General features: G+C 41.8%; 1 long non-coding RNA gene across 2 annotated transcripts; it reads right to left on the minus strand.

Moving 5' to 3' along the window:
• Nucleotides 1-1,132: 1,132 nt before the first annotated feature.
• Nucleotides 1,133-14,671, minus strand: LOC111093200. Of its 2 annotated transcripts, XR_005380932.1 has the most exons (5): nucleotides 14,331-14,671; nucleotides 13,997-14,162; nucleotides 7,004-7,149; nucleotides 3,180-6,482; nucleotides 1,133-1,868 (listed from the first exon to the last, which is right to left on the minus strand). It is a non-coding gene; the product is annotated as an uncharacterized LOC111093200 (long non-coding RNA). The 2 variants fall into 2 exon arrangements; XR_005380931.1 differs by having other exon boundaries at nucleotides 13,997-14,671.
• Nucleotides 14,672-21,138: the final 6,467 nt, after the last annotated feature.

Genomic DNA, 21,138 nt, shown 5'->3' on the forward strand with positions numbered 1-21,138 from the left:
TTCTAACTGGAATGAACCATAGCAATAAATAGTCCAAACTCTGTATTTGAGTTGATTAGGAAACTGAGATTCAGGAAGATTGAGGGATTAGTCAAGATCGCAAAGTTAGGTCATATCTGTGCATTCGGTTCTACAGATGTGACTGAAAATTTGCTGAATGGGCCTAGATATAGATAAGATTTCCTCTCTCAATAAATTAAAACAGACTACAAATTCAATTCAGCTTTTATTTGTAGATATGAAGCACAGGAGGAGTTCAAAGTTCTAGAAATCCTTGGTATGAATATTTGGGCAAGGAGATAGTAATGCATGTGGCCATAGGCAATGTGGGAGATACCTTCCAAGGAAGGTAACAAGTGCTTTTCTCTGCCACTTCAATTTTCACCTGCTTTTCAAAATATTTGTTCTCTCTATTGACTAACAGAAAGTATTTCCAATAGGTGACAAGTGGAGTTTCCTGATTTGCCATCACAGGGGCAAATCTGATTACGTTTTATCTTTGGTGTTCCCTATGTTCCCAGAAACTGCAACTGTGGAGCAGGATAGGAAAGAGAAAAAGCAAACGTTTTGCAGATCCTAATCAGGTTTCCCTGAGGGAAGCAGAAGGTGATCCAGCTTGTGAGACTAGCATGCAAGGACTGGCTAGAAGGGTAGTGGACAGAGAGGAACCCAGTGTTTTACATAGAAAACAACAGCAAAAGATGAGTCAGGATAGCTGTGGTGCAAAAATGTACAGGGAGGGGATGAAGAAGTGATAGGGTTTGATTCACTTCTATCTAGAGCCACGGAATGAAATCACTTCTCTCCCTAGGAGATTAAAACCCAGTCTTGCTGTCTCCACCACAGAATGTCTGCTTTTCTCATTAACTGGACTTCCATATGTGGTATGGGATGACCTAAGCTGCGGAGGGCAGCAGGCTGACCAGAACAAAGGTCAGATTGTAATCTCCACACATCAAATCTATTTTTTGTCTACACTCTCAACATCCACTTCCTACCACCAACTAAAAGGTAGAAGAACAAATAACAACATAAAACTGTAACAACAATAGGGTGTGATGTGCAATAAAGCCCTAGAAATGTCCATCTGCTGTTATCAACGCATTTAGGACTAAAATCTTCACCACTCATTTCCTATTTGGCTGTGATGGTGTGCAGAACAGTCCTAGTGAAATCTGTAACAGTGGAACCCAGAGACACCTACACAACCTGTTAAGGAGACCATCACCAAAATGGAATGTATGCTTATTTTATTTGTAGATACAGTAAGTCTAAGTTTGCATAATGATTTTTTTGAGGGAGAGAAATAATTTGTCAGAGAAAAAGTCATTGGTTTTGAATATTATATTTTGTTCATTAGGTTGTTTGTGGTTGCCAAATCTACAAAAGTGCAAAACTTAAAAAAAACAAAAACAAATGACAACTCTTGTTGAAATCTCTTGGAAGATATACAGTCTTCAGAAAAAACCCTGTGTTTTCCTTTAAGTTAGACAACAAGTAGAGAGAAGTAGGTTTGTTGTCCTGGAACCAGTGGTGGCAGAGGTGGAATTTAAGTCTGAAGTTTGATGCATTTGATTCTTGTCAATTGTGTAGAGCAAACTGGAAATAAATTACACTGATTTCAAGTGAATTAGTTTTCTGAGCTCTCTGGAGGCTTGGGTGATTTTAGTAGTGGAATTCTGATGCTCTCCAACACCAACAAAGACAAAAAACATACAAACCATGGCTATGATTGGAGAACTCTCAACGACAACGGAATTTTTAGACATCTTTTTTTAAACAGCTCTGGCCTGAAATATCTGGGAGATTTTGTTATAATGTTCAGATCTGTTTCCTGGTAAAGGTAACTTCATGGCTGACAATGGAGTCTGTATGAAAAATACATATAGAACAGGAAATATAAAAGACATCTTTCTTTGCGATTGCAAAAGTTTGGTGACCAAGTGCTTTATTTTACTTTTTAAAATTTTGTTTTATTTTCCGATTTTATTTGGTTCGTAATATTATTTTCCTTGGGCTTGATACGGCAAATGTGCAATACTTTTGGCTACTTTGGAGAATAAAATGGAAAACCCTGTTTCTAGACAGGAAGGAACAGAGCTCCAGCATGAGGCTGAAATGCCATTTGACCCCTGTGGAGACTGCAGTGGGCTCAGTCCTGCCACAGGCTCCTGCAGGGAGGGCCAGCTTTGGTCTCCATGTCCACCCCCTCCTACTGCTCTTCCCCCTCCTTCCTCCCACGCTTCTCCCAAAGTGTACAAGCTTCAAAGCAATCCTTAGTAGCTAAGTGACCAAGTCTTGGAAGCTTGACATTGGGATAAAACTTGGATGTTCTGGAAAAGACTTTGGAGACAGAACAGGACAGGCAGCGAACCCAGCTATATCTAGAAACAGCTTCCATACCTCTTTTAAAACAGAAAATAGCTGCTAAACTGGGTTGTTTGGTTTTGTTTTGGTATGAAAACATTTTATAGTTTGGAAAACTTTCTTTAATAAAAAAAATTATATATTTTCTTCAATATTGCAATCAAGTACCTAAGGGGTTTGGAAATGTTAACAACCACAAAATTATGTTTGTTGTAAGAACTTAATACCCTGTCTGGTTGCTTTTATTTTCCCTTCTACTCCCTTCCACGTTTCTTTTTGTCTTATTAATAAGATGCCCATAATGACCTCCTGGGTATATTTCTAAAAAAAAAAAAAAAAAAAAGAAGATCCTTTTGTCTTAAATTCCATTAGTGTTTGAGCCTCTGGAATTTCACAAGAGGTGTCAAATTTAGCTGACCCCAAACTTTTCACTTGAACAGAAATAGAAGCCTAGAGGGGAAAAGCCATGCTGTGTGCTAAGGATATGTGACCCATAAAAAGAACTACAATAGAATATGTTAAATGATCTTGTTAAGAGCATTATGACTCCTCAGAGTTCTGTTTCACCTCTCTTGAGTGGGGAGTATAGAACTTTGTTCAGGTTTGCTGTGCCTGACTCTAATAAAAAGAGTTTAAAAAACAAATCTGAAATGAGTTTTTCTTTACTAATTTAATGCTTTTATCAATATTACCTTGTTTCTGTTCTTCACCTCTTTTGTTATCAGTTGTTATTCGTTCATTGATTTAATTCTTAATAAGTGCCTACCATGTTTCTATGGAGAATAGAAAGATAAATAAGACACAGATCTTACCTTCAAGGAATTCAGTCTCAATTTTGTGATCTTAAAACTGAAATATTATGTCTCTGGCTTTTTAAATCCAATGGAATGATGAGATGTTATTTAAATATCGTGCCTTCAGGTGCCTTCTACAAAAACACATTCGTATTTTATGGCAAACATAAGTTGGTTTTGAGGGCCTTTTGCTATAGATGATTTTGCTCATAGAACTCTTACTGGCCTTTAGATTTTGTTCAGAAAGACCTTTTGCTATTTCTAGTACAGGACCTCGCACTTCTTGGTGATACCGCAGGCATAAAAGGCATGCTTGTTTTTCCTCAGGATCTGTGCAGTTGTATGTGTGAGACTGCACGTGAGCATAGAAAACCATTCCTGCCACAGGAAATTTCGGCAGTGTGGAGACAAGGCAGCAAATATCTATCATGTGACAAGTTCCATATTAGAAGCTCATACCAAGTGCTACTATGGGAGTGTAGTCGGTACGACTCTGGAGAAGAGATATGGTTAGTCTGGGAAAGTTCATTGCAGGAGATGACACAGGATGCCCAGATGTATAGGAAGGCCATAGAGGGCGGAGGGTGGAGGTGCCATCCATCTGAGGGTTTTGTGGGAGAGCAGGTGAAGCCTGGGGTCGGTGTTCCTCCCTTGGCCAGAGCTGCCTCTGTAGCTGTCCCAGTTGGTTTGTTCTTCACCAAATCCAGTCTCAAGGGTGGCTGTGACTCTCCAACACACATGCTGTGCGAGTCAGTCTAAATGAATCCAGTGGTGGTAAGGGCCATTTACTTGGAGATACTCTGAGATTCTAGGAGAACTGTCCTTGGAATCTGCGAAGGTCTAACAGCATGCCCTCTGCACTCAGAGGGGAAAATATTTTTTGTTCTTATTTTTGAAGAATCTTTCTGCCTCCTTCAGCACATGTCACTACATCTGCATAGCAACTGAGAAAGTCCCACATAAAGTCCTGTAGTGTGTCAGGCACAAGCCCCATAGGCACTGGGGCAGTCTCAGTCTTGACCTAGGGGTCTGCCTAGGTGCATACAGCTGACAGGTGTGCAACCCAGGTCTTGGGACCCTCAGTTCAAAGTGCCACATCAGTCTGGTTTATTGGAAATTTACTCTTTTAGACAGGGACAGTCTTGTGATTATGCAGAATGATCAACTGCTTTATAGGCCTCTGTAAATTTCTGGCCTCTAAAATTCCATTTCTAGGGATTTCTTCCTCCTAGGAGTAGTGGTAAAAAGAGAAAACTCCAGCAAGTCTTATCAGTTGTGTACATAGAGAATCTAAGAGGCTCTTATCAGAGCTGGCTGTTACTGGGGGGCTGTCAGGGTGGGTGCTGCCGAGCTCTCACTGGGCAGGTGAGGGGGACAGAGCTGCAGAAGCCATGAAGAGGAGAGGCCTTGGGAGCTGAGAGCCATTTTACCCAATCACATGTTTTCTGTTTGGGACATGCTCGAACTGCTTCTTGGATTGACCATCCAAATTTGCTGGAACTTTGGTTGTCAATGTGATAGCAGCAATGAGGGAGGGTTGCCTGATTTCTTTCCTTGTGATCCAGGCCTCAGGTTGTAAATATTTTGGATGACTTCAGTGGGATCCTCCTTGTCACCCATAAGGAGAACTAGCCACAAAGGGAAAGAAGCCTGGGTGGGACAGGCTCACCTTTCCTGCAGAGTGGGCTGACAATCATATGCTATAACATGACCCCTTTTCCTCTGCTCTGGGTACCATGTGGAGTGGGCACAATGGAGATTGCCTGGGAATGTGGCCCATTTCTGCTGCTCCTGGTATGTTCTGGGCAGCTAAGGAGGGGCTGTGTAGGCTGCCTTTGTGCCCAGAGCCAACCGGCACCATAAGCTGGGACACAATTAATGGGTAACCTGGTCCTTTCTGACCTAATTCAGATGTTCCATTATGAGTCTTTAGAGTTGGACCAAGCTAGTACAAATATCATTCTGTTTACCTGGCCTAGTTAAATTTTTTTTTTTTAAAACAAGGAACTGAATTTGTAGCTTTTTTCACCCTATAATTATTGCACAAGAGATCTGGAAGAGAAACTTCTGTACCTTGTTTCATTTTGCAGAGTTGCTGTGTACCACTGTGGCCAGAGCATAGGCTTTGGAGGCCTGAGGACCTGCGTTCTGATTCTCAGGTCTAAACTATGTGAGGTACACAAACTTTTGCTATCTGAGTTTCTTCCTTTCTGGAAAGGGAATAATAGTACTTATACCCAAGTTGTTCCAAAGATTTTGTGAGGTGACCATGTGGAGGGCAGGGTGCTGTGATCATTGTTATTGGTATTATCATCATTAGCCTACAGAAGTTAAAGGCTCTGTCTATGCTTAGAAAGGTGCAGATTCACTGTAGAGTAGGTGGCCTGCTCCCCTAGCCCCAAGTCTGGTCACTCTGTGCTGGGTGCCCTGCAATATGCCCTGTGTTTATATGTGGCACCACTTTCCCAATATTGCAATGAAAGCATGAGTGGCATCCTTTTTTATGTTACATAGACATGCTCCTGGGACACAAAGAAAAGGAAGCAAGCTTTAAGAAAGTATAAGATCTGACATGACTCTGCCCTGTCCCTATGAAACCTGGGGAATGCCCTTAATTTCTTGAGATCTTGGTTTCCTCATCCAAAAAATGGGGATAACAAGAGAGACTCAACTGTGGGATTACTGGTAGGAGTGAACAGTCTGCGAAGGTGCTTGGCACATGGGCTGGCATACAGCGGCACACCCTGCATAGAGTTCTTGATATTCCTGGCAGTGTCCTCATCGTCATTATGAGGCGTGCTGGGAGGAAAGTGAGGTCGTTGTCCTTTTCTATTTGAGAGAACCTTATCACTCTGCTTCCACCGAGTTCCACAAAGTCACAACCTGTAATTAGTCACTTGTGAGGAGCTTCACTTCATGCCCATCTCCCTGCTCCACAGGGAGGCCTGCTGGTTGGCTCTGGTGAAGTAGGAATCCCATCTGTTTGCTTTTCCTCCTTGGATCCTGGCTCCTGACCTGGCACATGGTAGGTGCTCAATAAGTATTTGACAAGCAAATGAATACAGAGGGATATAACATTCTTGCTTACCTCTCTGGACCATCTCTTTCTGGGACAGTTGAAAGAGCACAGGCTCCAGACATAGCCTTGGGTTCAAATCCCAGGTACTAGCTGATGAGCCTTGGTGGCACCCGATCCTGTGCCTGGGGTCCCCGATGCGAGGTGTGGGACTGGTGACCACACCTGTCTCCCAGAGTTACTCTGAATATCCAGGGAAGTAATGGAGGATGGATTTCCACCATCTTCCTTTCTTATGAAGACACCTTATAGGAATTAAAGTGGCATGTTAAAATTTTCTTAATCACTACATCATATTTTTTATACCTTTTCCAAAGAGAGGAATTCTCCTGTTTTTCATTAGTTTTATAAACAGATGTGCCGGACATAAATGCACTAAAGTTAAATCCAGTTTCTAAATGCTCATAAAAACTAAATTATGCCAGATTACCAATTTGATCTTCTATTTCATCCTTTAGAAGCTGACCATTCTGATGTAGTAAAAATAGGACAGTGTTCTTTCTCACTGAGGCATCTTAAGGTTGCTATCCAATTTTTCTCTTGCTTTTTTTTTTTTTCTAATTTATTTGCTAGGCTAATTCTGATTCAACTTTTCTTTGTTTGATCCTTAGAGACACACCTGGATGAAAATAGTTTACCCAAGAATAGGTATCAGTGTTTAAGAATCTTCTCAAAAAGTTCTTTCCAGAAAGGACCCTTTTCTGATTCCAGGATCATTGCAAGGGCACCCTAAAACACATGCCATGACTTGGGCCTCCTCTCCTACCTCCTTCAAAAGGGGTTTCATTCCTTCCCAGCTCTTGGCAGTGTAGATGTCACCTGGCACCCAGGGCCCTTATGGAGCATGAGGATCAGGAGGCCCAGCCCTCAGCTGGTCAGTCCACTTCCGCAGCACTCGCTTAGTTTCTCTACCTGCAATTTGAAGGTGATGGTTTTGGGCACACAACTCACAGAGCAAGGCTGCAGAGGTGGCCTGTGAAAAAAAAATTAGAAAAAGATTCCGACCTTTCTACTGGTGGAAAACAAGAAGCATGTACTCACAAAGCAGGTTTCTGATGCTTTCCTTCCCGGGACTCTCCCTGGGGAGCTGCTCAGAAGGTCTCTGCACCTCCTCATCAGCGCAGGCTTGCGGAGGCCTGGCCTGCCCCCAGCACCGCCCCCCCCCTCGGATTTGACATTTTTTGCTCCCTCCATAGCTACCAGTCTCACTGCCAGTAAGGCTCCACGCCCGCACTCAGGGGGCTGCGCCTTCTGCTCCCCTGCCTAGTAGTACCAGTGCGCCCACCACCCGTCCGACCTCCCGCTCCAGGCCTCCCGCCCCCCCCCCCGCCTCCACCTGCCGCCCGCAGCCCGCCCCCCCCCCCCCCCCGCGCTCCGCTGGCGCCAGCCGCTCGATGGGTCTTGCACTTTGATTATTTGTGTTAACAGTTAATTTAGCACCGTGGCCACGTGTGCCAAAGCTGCCTCCACTTCCTGCGGGCTCGCAACAAACGGCACTTTTATGGGACCTCTCGGAGCGGCGCCCCGGGCCCGGCGTCCGTGGCCTCCCCTGCGCGCTCACCCCCGGGCCTCTGGCTCGCCCTGCCCCCGGCGCCCCTCCGCAGGCCACGCCGCGGCTCGGGTCTGCAGGCGGTGCTGGAGGGAGCCGGGCTGCCCGCTCGCCCCGCCCCGCCCCGCCCCGCCCCGCCCCGCCCCGCCGGCGCGACCTCGCGGAGCCCTGGGGCGGCCTTGCGGGCCTGCGGGTGCCGGGCGGGACCACGAGCTCCGCACACGGCCGCCGCCCCAACCGTCCACTGGGAAACCCGCCGAGCACTTCTGCTCCCTTCAGGGCCTCCTAACATCTAATTCCTCTCCGCCGCCTCGGGGTTACTGCCTCGGGCTAAAATGCCTTGAGGTCACAAAACACGTGTTTGGGCTTTTAATCCCCCCCTTTTTTTTTTCCCTAAGTGCAGTATTTTGCAGAAACGAGAGGGAAATGCTCCTCCAAAGAGTTAGAGTGAGGAGGCCTTTGACATCCATCAGAGTTTCCTAAACTCTGGCTTTTCTTTGTTTTAAAGAATTCATTTCCCCCTTGCTTAGATTTTTAATATAGATGATGTTCCAGACTACTAATAATATTTAGTCCTTTTTTTTTTTTTTTTTTTTTACTGGGGACAATTCCAGTCATGCTTGCAGTGAATGTTGTGGCACAGAAGAGGGGCTGTGTAAGCTGCTTATCGGGACGCAGAGGAGGGGTTAGGTGTGAGCTGCCAGGGACCCTGGTCCTTCTGGTCTAAGGGACTCTAGCAAGCCTGGGCCAATGTTAGTGTAAACTGGGGATTGCAATCTGCTTTGCTGTCACCTCAGTGTTGTTTAGACCAGGGTTTGCCCTGGATGGGCTCAAATTCCTGCGAGTCCGGCATTCCTCACTCCATTTTGGATGGTTGGAGGCTGGGCCCCTCCAGTTCTCAGGGAAGGTTCCTGAGACAGACCCTTAATGGTGGAATTACATTTTGTGTTGGAGCTGGGTGTGCTTTAAACTCAGCTCTTTCTATTTGACTCTTATCTTCCACTTTCTCTGACCATTCAAATTGAATGTCCCACCATAAAATCCCCATGTAGTCACCTACCATTTGGCAAAAAAAAAAAAAAAACCCTAATTGATGCCTTAAAATGAGTGTGTTTGGGGCTGACCCCACTCCCTAAAGAGAGAGACAAAGGTGTCTGTTTCCACATGAAAGTGTAAATGCATGCTTTGAGTTTGTGTCTGTGTGTTGTGATATCTGACCAGGGATAATAAAACCTGTCTTTCATACCCACAATACTAAAATATGTGGGTTTTTTTTTTTTTTAAGATTTTATTTATTTATTTATTTGAGAGAGAGAGCATGAGCAGGGAGAGGGAGAAACAGACTCCTTGCTGAGCAGGGAGCCCCACAAGGGCTATCTCAGGGTTCTGGGATCATGACCTGAGCTGAAGGCAGATGCTTAACCTACTGAGCTACCAAAGTACCCCTAAAACTATATTTTTGAAGGTCACCAGTGACGTCCAGTATGTCAAATTCATGGCCAAGACCTAATCCTCATTTCCATTAAGTTTTCGAGAATATTTGACAAAACTGTTCAGTCAGGGTCTGTCTAGAAATTGCTCTGCTCTCTGTAGCCATGAACCTGCCAACTCTTTCCCTACTTCCTTTTTCTACTCTTTCCTCCTGACTGGATGGGTGAGGCTGCATCTTTAACACCTGTCTTTTTTGGAGATGACTCTAAAATTGAAATGCTTTGTCCTAAATGCCAGGCCCATATTTCTAACCAAATCAGACATTTATGAGTGATTGAATTGCCATCATCTGAAATGTAATATGTTTGTTCATTTGTTCAAATAATGCTGACAGCCTAGTGTCTATAATCTTGGTGTTGGAGACACAGTAGTGAAAAAATAAAACAGCAAGTTCCTGCAATGTTCCCAACATCAGTGTTCCCATTCCATCAAGGCCTTCCTTTATGATGGTTCTTCCTTCACAATGGCTTTCTTTTCTTTTCTTTTTTATTGGTATATATATTTTTTATTGCAGTTCAGTTTAACAACATACAGTATAACACCTCGTGCTCATCCAATGGCTTTCTAATCCATTCTTTTTTTGTTCTCTTTTTCGTCTCTTTCCTTCTGAATTCCTAACTACTTCTAGATTCTTCAGACCTCCCCCACTGAAACCGTGATCTTTTCTCTCCCAGCTGCTAGATTATTTTTCAAAAAGTACAGATCTGATCAATTCAACTATTCATTAAACAAACATAAGAACCCAAAGTATGCCAGACAAAAAGCTAAGTGCTGAGTTTATAGAGAAAAAAAAAAAAAGAGAGAGAGAGAGAGAGAGACAGCTGTAGAAATCCTTACAGATCTCACAATCTACTATATGGTGAACTGGACTAAAAACCAAATTAAAAACAGTGTGATAACTATGAAATTTGATTCTCTATCATCTACTAAAGTTATGTTTTCTTACCATGGATCCAACACCAGCACCTGGGCTCAACCTGGTGTCCTAGCTTCCTTTAATCTGCTTCCTGTCCTCACGGCCACACTGTGCTAAGTGCCTCTTCCGGACTGTGCCCCACCTTTCCTGCCATTCTGTTTTGCCTTTGCCTTTTCTGTTTGTCTGCAATGCCCTCACCTCACCATCATTATCAGTTCAAATTCAATCTATCCTCTAAAACAGAGCTGAAATCCCATGCTATCCAAGCAGCTATTATCAGAATTCCTCCAACTGAAAATCTTAGCCCCTTTCCCAAGCTTTTTTAGCTGTATTTGGATCCATTCCATGACATCATCAGACACTGCTAAGATTGGAGTTATTTGCACCTGTGTACCCCCTGCTATACTGTCAGTTCCCTAAGAGCAGAGACCTCATATTCTTTAACTTATTATACTCCACAGTGACTCTGACATATTAACCTGAAGATGTAGACAGGGGATATTTTTGAGTGAATGAATGGACTCATGGAGGAAGTAGACTTCTTTGCGGCTTTAGGAGGGTAGTTATAGTCAGGGTTATTGATGTGAAGGAAAAAGGGTCCTTTCTCAGAAGACAGGAGGTTATAAAGGTGTAGAGTATTAGATAGAACCCACAGACAGAGAAAAGACAGCAATATCATGGTTGCAACAGGGGCCTCTGAGTTGGAGAGGCTAGCGTCTTTAACCAAGTATATTTTCAATAAGAATTTAAATATGATTGTGTCAAAGACCCCAGAGGAAAAAGACCTTATTTTACGTGAGCTGAGGAGAATGACTCAACCCTGGTCTCAGGGTGAAACTAAAATAGAAGAAGAAGAACAGTAACCTCAGGGACTAAAGAGAAGAGTCATCAGACTAGAAGCTTCCACAAGTTAGCTAATTTTTTTTAGCCAGTTAACTAAGTGATGTAGTTTGTTCTTTTGCAATCCCCACTGTATGTAATTTGTACCCTGACTTTCCCCCTGGTCCCAGGGGGCCCATTTTTTATAGAAGAACCATCAAGACCGACCTTTAGAAGGGTGAAGGATTGTAGGAATCACAGAAACACGGCAGACTTCCTCGTATTGTGGATGAGGAAATCAGATTTTCAGTAGCTCATTAGTGGCAGCTGGGATGTAGTCCTTTCTGCTGCATTCACCAGGTGGATTTTTTAGGATGCTTTTGGTTGTAAGTCATTGAAAGAGCACCTCAAAGTGGCTTAAACAATCAAAGAAGGTATTTCTCATATCACTGTAAGGCCCTAGGCTCCAGGTCTGCAGTGATGTGTCTTCATGGTGGACCCTGAAGAGCAGTGACTCCTGAGGCCACAGCTTTCCGTCCACCTGGAAGTTGAGGCTGACTGACTGCAGGTGGAGTTCCAGATTCATCACTGATGAGGGCGATTGGGATGTGAGGGGCCAGACTTGGGGTCAGATTTCCCTGAGTTCTGTAAACTGTCTAGGTGGCTTCTTGCAAAAGGGGTAAGAGAGAAGGGTGCTTGGGAGGGACCAGAGAATGGCCTGGAAAATGGACGGTAGTTCCTCACACACATCATGCTTGGGAGCCACACAGTATCCAACAACTTACAAAGAATGTTGGTTGAGGTTAAATACTTAAAGGCCAGATATTTTACTTTTTAAAAGCTACCTATGGTATCCTAGAACACACTCACTGCCTGGGAATCTGGGTCTGAGGCTGCTCATGTCCTCTGGCCACACCCTGTCCCCACAGGTCTGCCCCCAGCCTTCCTTTCCTCCAGTCTCTCCCGCTTAGTTACCAGCTGACTCTGTGTGTTCTGTCATCCATTCTGCCTTTGTTCCCATCAGCCTTTTCCCTTTCTTCCACGTATGCACATGCTTGAAATACTCACTGAAGTAGCATTTAAATTCTAAGTTGATGCAGATATTTAGGAAATTGGAAAGGTGTGTTAAAATCTTTTCTTTTCTTTTTTCTTTTTTTCTTTTTTTTAGTGCTAGCTACTCTGCATTGTGTAGCTTGTACTGGACAATGTATATAACATGATCTCATAGAAGCCCAGCAAGAGCTCTGTGAAAGGGCTATTAAGAGACCTGAATACAGCCATATAAATTTTTGGGGTTCTGGACTTAAACTCTATGTTTTTATCTTTACAATCTTCTGCCAAAGTCTATCTCACTGAGGGAAATTTAATATTGCATAATTTTTGGTCATCAGCATGGGTGGCTAAGTAAAGATCAGCATCTAAACTCACCAAAGAGGCCTTGGTGTTTTCTAACTACTCCCCTATTATACATTTAATGAGGTTTGTCTGGGAACAATGCACTCTGTACAGTGGAACAATTTGAGTACATTCCCCACTGATAGAGATTTGGATAGATTAGGGGCCAACTGTGCTTCTAATACATTTTTACATGTGGGTAGAAATACCACAGCCTGATTATATGGAACCTAGCTTCTTCAGGACTGGGCATCCCATGCCCAGACACCACTATTGTGGAGGGATCTCATGTTGCCAAGGCCTTCATGGCTGATGAGCAAAGCAGGAAAGATACAGTCCAGGCTGGCCTTAGTTGGGCATTTGCTTTACCTGTTTAGGATCTGCCATAGCTCTTGCACGTGTTGACATTGCCTTTGCTTTGCATATATACTGCACAGACTGGGAACATCAGTTCAAAAAAGATAACATTCCAGGTGTGTGAAGAATGATCTGGAGTCTGGGATTCTCATTATGACAAAGTATCCCAGGGAAAACGTCACTGGCTTCCTGACTTAAGTTGAAAATTAGCAATGTGGATTTCTTAACCAAGAGGTCCTGAGCCCTGTTCTTCATGTCTTCCTTAGATTCTGTGAACTACTCCATACCTTTTCAATAAATTGCTGTTTACTTTAAGTTGGCCAAGCAGGTTTTCATTTCTTTCAGTCAAAGAGAACTGAAACCATGATGAAATGACAGGTAGATGATGGTTTAGAAAGCACAAAAATATGAATTGCTACTTGGTTGTCTCAAATGAATAATAATGCCCATCTGTCATACCAGCCTGTGTCTGTGAAGAATCTACTTCAGCAATATGCTGTTTAAATCATTTGCCTTGAGAGAAGGCCTACTGGAAACTGACTGTGATAATATATCCAGAATGACCTGTTGGCAGCTTCTTACTTTCTCACCAGTATCTGTGTCCCCAGCTTCCATTTGACTCTGTGAAATATGCCTGCTTGCCTACTCTGAACTACCTCTGAGCATCAAATAACTGGACTAAACTACAGATGTAGATATAGAACAAAAGTAGAGGTAATGGTTTTTGAATGAGGGTCAGGGATGGAATTTAGAGCAAAAATATATTTGGGTCTAAAGAGGGTAGCTATAGATATTTTAACCTTCCTTCTTTCTCTATCTAAAGGATTTCTGTACATTATGACAACCAGTGGGTCGACACTAAGAGTTCAGTCCTGAAGCTGGCTAAGGGAACTGTCAGCAGGTATGGTGGCTTTTCAGTAAAACAGAATAGAGTTTTTCTAAGACACTGGTAGGTAGGGCCTTCAGAGATCATGCAACCTCTACCCATCCCTCACTTAGTAAAAGTGGGAACTCTGATGTCCAGAGAAGTGAAACTGAGGTGAAGCCTCCCCAAAGCTGGCTGTCTCTGCAGGGCTCTGGCTAGCATATATTGTGTGTTAGCTTCACCATGGTGATCACTGCCCAGGTCTGTGTCCTTAGTTTAGGATTCACTGAGCCAGGTAGACATGGAGCACCTCAAAATAAACAAAGTTGAAGAAAGGAATGTTGGCCAAAAACAAAGATGCACTTACTGATGGCTGTGTCCTCTGGTGCTCTGATGAGGATGAACTGGACTCTATCATGCGTTGTCCCTAGAGATCTTATCATTGTCACTTTGCTTGGGACTAAACAATTATTCAAAGCTTTGGTCAGTTGAGAGTATGTAATTGCACTTATCTGAACATAAGCTGCAGGAGGCTATGGAGGAAGAAATACAACTTGATTATACATTGAGCTGGATTTATAGGCATTAGATTAGAAGTAGAACCATAAGAAGTTTAGGGGTTACAGTTAGTGAAGTGTTTTAGTGAACCTGCTTTTCCCCCTATCATTACAGGCTTTGCATTTCTAGGTATTGTTCTGTACCTTCTTGGTTTGAACGGAAGATTCTCTCAATTTTGTCTTAATTCAATGCTGATGTTGAGTTTCTAAGTGAGTGAATGACAGTTGAGATTCACTGTCATTGATTAAGCTCTTTAAGGAAACCAAATCCAGAACTACACCTGCCAGACCTGCCTTAATGTGTATGCCAGTGTTATAAAACTATGAATAAAAAGAGGAAAACAAGTCACTCATCTGGGAGTTGTCACAGATTGTTCCCAAACCGCTACATGGCTAGTGGAAATGTGTCCTGCTTTTCCTGGGGTTTCTTCAGCTTACTGCTCCTAACTCTGCTCTCAAGGACCAGTCAGGAGAGTTCTCGGAATTTTCACTTATGCCTCAGACAGCTTCCACTGCTTACAGGCTGTTCTATATCCTGTTGCCTAGTGAATCACTATTCAAAGAAGACTCTCAGAGGGCTTCTGTATGGTTCTATTTGTGTTTTTTACTTGGTTTGTGAAATGTATTGCTTAAATCATTTCTTAGATTAACTTCAAACACTGTTAGAATCACAGTCCATGAGGAGTTGCCTGATCTGGTTGTAATATATAAAGAATTAGAGCTTGCTGGCACAGAAAAAAAACCCATTCTTAGATAATATTTTGAGCACCACAGTGAAGGGCTTCCTCACGGAGATCTGCATGGGGTGTTATGTTCTTATCAGGAGATTTGAGATACTTTGACTTTTAAAAGAATAATGGGTTTGTTTTTTCCCTCTGTGGGAGAACTTTATCATTCTCCCTGCCCCCAGCTTAAACTAAGAATAGTGATGCAGAATTCTTAGGCTTATAGAGGTCTTGACTTAAAATCTAGTAGCTTTGTTCTCTAGGTGCTAAATGATATAGAATAAAAATGCTGACAATGCCTTGTATCACAGCCCAGCCAGCCATCTTCATATTCATTTAAGGAGATAGATGAGCTGCCTCTGTTCAGTGAGAGAAGATAAGACCAACCCCAGGAGAGCACTGTGAGCTGCCGGCTCCTGAGGAACTTGGAGCACAGGGCCCTTGACTTAGACTCAAGCTCTCCAGGATGTAACAGAGCCCTAATGTCACATTAAAATATCAAAATGTATTGAAACTTTTGATCAGGCTATTTAATTTGCGTATAGTAAAAACTATGTTGCTTCTTGTTAAATCTTCATGAAAGTACACGAAATTTCCCTGGAAACCTCATAAAGAATAGACATTGGGAAAGACCTTGTGGCAGTGCATGCATGGACATACATCCATGGAGCTGGCTGTGCACACACATTCCTGCTTGGAATCAGAGCATGCATCTGCTCTTGCAGGGACCACACTCTCACAGATACTGTGGGCCCTCATTTGGGGCATCCATGCCTCATTCCTATGGCCAACAAACCCCCACATGCTGACTGTGAATCACTGGACAAATCCCATTGGATGCCTTGTGTTTCCCTACTTCGAACACAGTCCTGTTTCACATGAGGGCAGAGATTTTTGCTTCTGTCCAATGCAGGTGTCAGGGGAATCAAAAGAATTATAAACCTGCATTAGAGGACAGTTCTCAGGCTCAACTGGTGCCTTTTTGAAATTCCTGAGTTTACTGAGCCCTGGGCATTGCACTGGTACATTGCATGAAGCACTGTATTTCATCTTCACAACATTTTTAGACCATTTTCTCTACTTTATAAAAAGACTACTGAGTCACAGAGAGAAAGACAGAGAGAAGCTAGAGAATATGGCCAAAATTTCATAGCTAGGGAATGGTGTGGACAGGATTTAGATGCAGGTCTACTTAGCTGAACTTTGTGCTTTTTCTTCCAAAGCAAGAGACCAAGTGGTATGAGGATGATGTAGAAGGAGGGCTAAAATGGCAAGTGTCTCCTGCTGCATAAGGTCTGTGTTTTCCCAACCTCCATACCATCCTCTTGGATCTTCTACCATTTATACTGATGGTGTGATGTCAGCATTCTTAGTATGCAATAATATAAAATCAGAGAAATAAGAAAGAAGATGATTGGTGTAGTGTCTGGTGAATTGATGATTCATTTGTATTCCACCAGGATGCTGGGTGGCTTGGTGTAGTGACTTGCACATTACTTCTCTAACTTGATGCACACAGCTGGCCCTTGAAGTCTTTTTGGGGGGGGGCTGTCTACATGAGAAACAGCTATACATGGCCTAGGCATTGCTCTGTCCCAGGACCTACTGTGCATTCCGTGCTTGTGTGTGGGCTCCCCGAGTTGATGCCAAGGTCTTGCTTAGCCCGAGGACACCCCCAGTTGTTAAGTCCCCTAGCTTTTGGAGAACTTGTTGCAGCCACAGAAATCTGACTCACAGAAAAGTGGAATCTGGGTTCCACTTTCCTCACAGTTAAATCTGCTACATTCTTCTTGTCTGGGCCAGATCAGCCCTCACACCTCCTTGCTGCAAAACTGAGACCTCAGCCTCCACAGTTAGGGTCCTCTCACTTTGCCATTCCCACAGAAATTATCTAGAAGTGTACAGTTACAAAATGGAAACTCACCAAATTGTGATGTAGAAAAATTGGAATCCCTTTGCAAAGCTGTATTTGCTACAGAAAAAAACAAGAAAAAAGAAACGACAATTTCTCTTTTTCTCTTCTCTTCTCTCTCTCTCTTCCTCTGCACACATATGGACAAATCCTACACACACACACACAGAGCTACAAGCCTAGTAGGGACTGCTCCCTATTGCAAGCAAAGCTGCTGAGAAAGCACACGCCAGCCATGGTGGTGAAGTCATGCAAATGCTATGCCCCCAAAGGCCACAGGAATTGTGGAAAGATTTGTGTAAATATCTCATGCATTCTTGTGATCTAAGGTTTATGGAAATGAAAACCACAATTGAAAAGCCAATGCCACATTTATTCCTCCTTCTTCCTTTTCTCCTTTAGAATGAATTCATAGAACATTTTATGGAGCAGCCAAGAAAATAAATTATTTCAACTTTATTACCAGAAAGACATGAACCAAAGTGCATGGCAAGGAGTAACCAGGTTAAATAGGATCCACTTGGGTAAAAGATGAGCAAACACTGTCAACTATCCTTGCTGCCCCCTGGGCTGGAGTTCTGAGACATGAAGACAAGAGTGGCTATTTATTTCCCCCATTTCCAGATGGGATTGGTAGGGTTATGAATGCTCAGTTGGTTCAAACTCTATTTTACTCCCATGAACTTCAGCCTTCCTTTCCTCATTTCTCCTTTTTTTAATTTTGTGGGGAACACTGGAATTGGAATGTCTCACATACTCATCACAGCTCAGACTTTCAACTTGCTGAAGCTTCCCTGGCACCAAGTTTAAAGAAACCATCGAGGAACACATGGTTTTCCACACAGCTGGTGCTGAGGCACACCCTCTGCAGGATCCCAGCAGCAGGCTTTCTGGATTTTCTGCCTTGGCCATTTCATAGGCCTGAAAGTGAGGAAGGGCTCTCTCTGGACGGAATCCTGGGATGTTATAGGCTCATGCTCACCCACCCCCCACATATCTTGTTTAACACAGCAAGGAAGTCAGTGCAATGAGAATACATTTAGATCCTAAGTTTTATAATGCACTTGTATGTCATGTTAAAAGTTTAATTTAATTCTTGCCCTATTTTTTTTTCTGACTTATAAGAAGGAGCAGTGGGTTAAATATATTCAAATCTGACTTCCTGCTTTCTCTTGCCCCCCATTTTCCTCCACTAATCTTCTGTTGATGTGTGTCAGCCATGTATTGAATGGACTTAGTTTGTGAACATGCAAAGTAGGAAACAATACTATTTTTAATTAATCCAGTTGAAGATCCCTTCACTGCCCTGGGATGAGATTTTGTCCACAGCCTGTAACTTTCTTGTTTACTTTCAGGTATTGAAAGTTCATTCTGAATTAAATAAAAACTTTACTCTCCCATCTAATTGGATCTGACCCTCACTCTGGCCCTAGATCTCAATCCTAATCTAGGCTTGGGACTCGGCATGGAGAAAGGGAGTATTTCTCCATCCTCCCTTCTTTCTCTTGAGTTAGGGCTGGGGAAGGAAGGAAATTTCTGATAGGAAGATCCCTTTTGCCTAAGATAGCTATTATCTAATATATCTAACACCTTTTCCAGGTACCCAGATACTGGCTTTTTCTTTAAATAGATGCTTCAGTGGATTCTTTGTAGAAGAACTCCAATAAAAAAAATAGATAAATAAATAAAAAAACCTCTTGTCTGTGTGGGTCAACAAAATGGCAGAGTAGGCAGCACTGACCCCTCCATAGAAATATGAGAAAATGAGCAGAAATAGTTAGAATGAACTTCTTAAGAACTCTTCAAAATGGCCAAAAAGTTTATAGCAACTAAGAGAATGCTGAATCAAGGAAAACACAAGTTTAGAATGGTGTAGAATCTTTTGGCATTTTTATTTAGCCTTGCCACATCCCCCTTACAGTTGATGACAATCTTGAAGAAGGCAGACTGTATTTCTGGAATGGAACCATGGTCCCTGACTCCAGACATTATTTGAAATGATTGTGTTTGTCTCTTCTTCCCTTTCTGTGAACCCCCTGAAGGACTGATACAAGGTGCTTGTCTCTGTTTCACCTAATTCAGAAGTCTATCAGGGTGGAGAAGTAATGGACATTTCTTTAAAACATTGTAAGACAAACAAACAAGTCACAGCCTCTTGAGCAAAAGATTACAGTTGAAACATACAAGAGACCACCTAAATCTTGGGAGAGAAAACTGAAGTGTGTGTGTGTGTGTGTGTGTGTGTGTGTGTATGTGTGTGTGTGAAATTAGGGTATTCTAAAGCACCTGTATATATAGCATGAAATTTAGAAAGCAACATGCATGCTCAGGCAAAGACTCATGCACAGAAAAGTTCTGGGAAAACCCTAACCTTTTACCAATGACTGATCTAAAAAATCATTGCAGGCACAAAACGAAGGCTAAAGCAGAGCTATAAACAGATTGGCTAAGGGTTGAAGGAGTGCCTCCGCGCAATCTTCAAAGATTAGTAGAGGTATGTTTTGTTTTGCTTTGTGTTTTAGCTGTTAAAAGTCAAAGAAATCTGTCAAAACACCAGCTGAAAGCAAGCTAAAGGAATAGTCTTTAGTGCTCACACAGGACTAGGAATACAGTATTTGAAAAAAATATAGTTTGATAAAGTCGTCACACAAATGGATAACTACAGCCTTCAAAACAAAAACACCAGGCCTTGGGGAAAGGGAAATAACCTGATTTCCAGACTAACCACACTATAATATTTAAACATCCAATTTTCAATAAGAAATCACACATACAAAGAAATTAGAAAATGTAGCTCATTGAAAGGAACAAAATAAATGGATATAAATCATCCCTGAAAAAGTGTAAACATCCAAGTTACTAGACAAAGATTTAAGTAATCTGTCTTAAATATGTTCAAGAAGCTAATAGAAACTATGGACAAAGAGCTAAGGGAAACCAGATAAAAATGATTAAAAAGAACTAAATAGAAATAATAGAAATTCTGGAGCTAAAGTACAATAACTGAAATGAAAAGTTCACTGGAGCATTTAAACATTAGATTTGAAAAGAGAGAAGAAAGAATCAGAAAAATTGAAGCTAGAACAATTGAAATTATGTAATCTGTGTAATACAAAGAAAAAAGAATGAAGAAAACCAAGCTGTGCCCAAGGAACGTGTGAGATATCACTTAAAAAAAATCAACATATGCATTACTGGATTCCCAAAAAGGGACAAGAGCTACACAAAGGGCAGAAAGAATATTTGAAAAAATAATGGCTGAAATTTTACCAAACAGGAGGAGAGATGAATTTACAAAATCAAGAATCTCAACAAACTCCAAGTGGGATAAGTGGAAAGAAATTCACATTGAGACACATTACACAATTGTTGAAAGCTAAGGGAAATGAGAGAATCTTGAAAACAGCAGGAGAGAAGTGACTCATCACATACAAGGGATCCTCAATTATATTAACAGCTGATTTCTCATCAGAAATGAGAATAGATGCAGTGGGATGACACATGTAAAATATGAAGAAAAAAACTCCCATCAACCAAGAATTCTGTATCTGGGAAGACTATCCTTCAAAAGTGAAGAACAAATTAAGATACAGAAAAACAAGCGCTGAGGAAATTTATTATCAGTAGGCTTTCCTTACAAGAAATACCAAAGGGAGTAAAATGAAAGGACACTAGACAATAACTTGAAACCATATGAGCAACAAAGATCTCTAGGAAAGGTAACTATGTGGGCAAATACAAAAGCAATATGATTGCATTTTTGGTTGTAATGCTACTTTTTATTTTCTACATTATTTAGACATATGCATAAAACAATTAAAAATCTGCTATTGGGCACACAATTTATACAATTGTAATTTGTGACAACACAAGTGAAAAGGGAAAGAGCTGTATAGGAGCAGAGTTTTTGTATTCTACTAAAGTTAAGTTGGCATTAATTATAACAAAATTATTATAAATTTGGGATGTTATTGTAATCTCCATTATAAGCACATATATATTTATATATACATATATATATATATTTTTAATATATATAATATATAAAGAAAATTGAGAAGGGAATCAAAATGGTTTACTAGAAAAAAAACCAACCAAATACAAAGGAAGACAGCAATGGAGGAAATGAGCGATAAAATGGGACAAGGCATAAAGAAAACAAATATGAAAATGTTAGAAGGAAATCCTTCTTTATCAAGTAGTTCTTCCTTTTTTACATTTGGTTACATTAAATGCCAATGGATTATATTAAATGCAAAGTCTTCATTTCAAAAGACAGACATTAACAAATTGAATAAAATATACAATCCAATAT

Source organism: Canis lupus, chromosome 29 (assembly GCF_011100685.1).
Source record: "Canis lupus familiaris isolate Mischka breed German Shepherd chromosome 29, alternate assembly UU_Cfam_GSD_1.0, whole genome shotgun sequence".
NCBI lineage: Eukaryota > Metazoa > Chordata > Mammalia > Carnivora > Canidae > Canis > Canis lupus.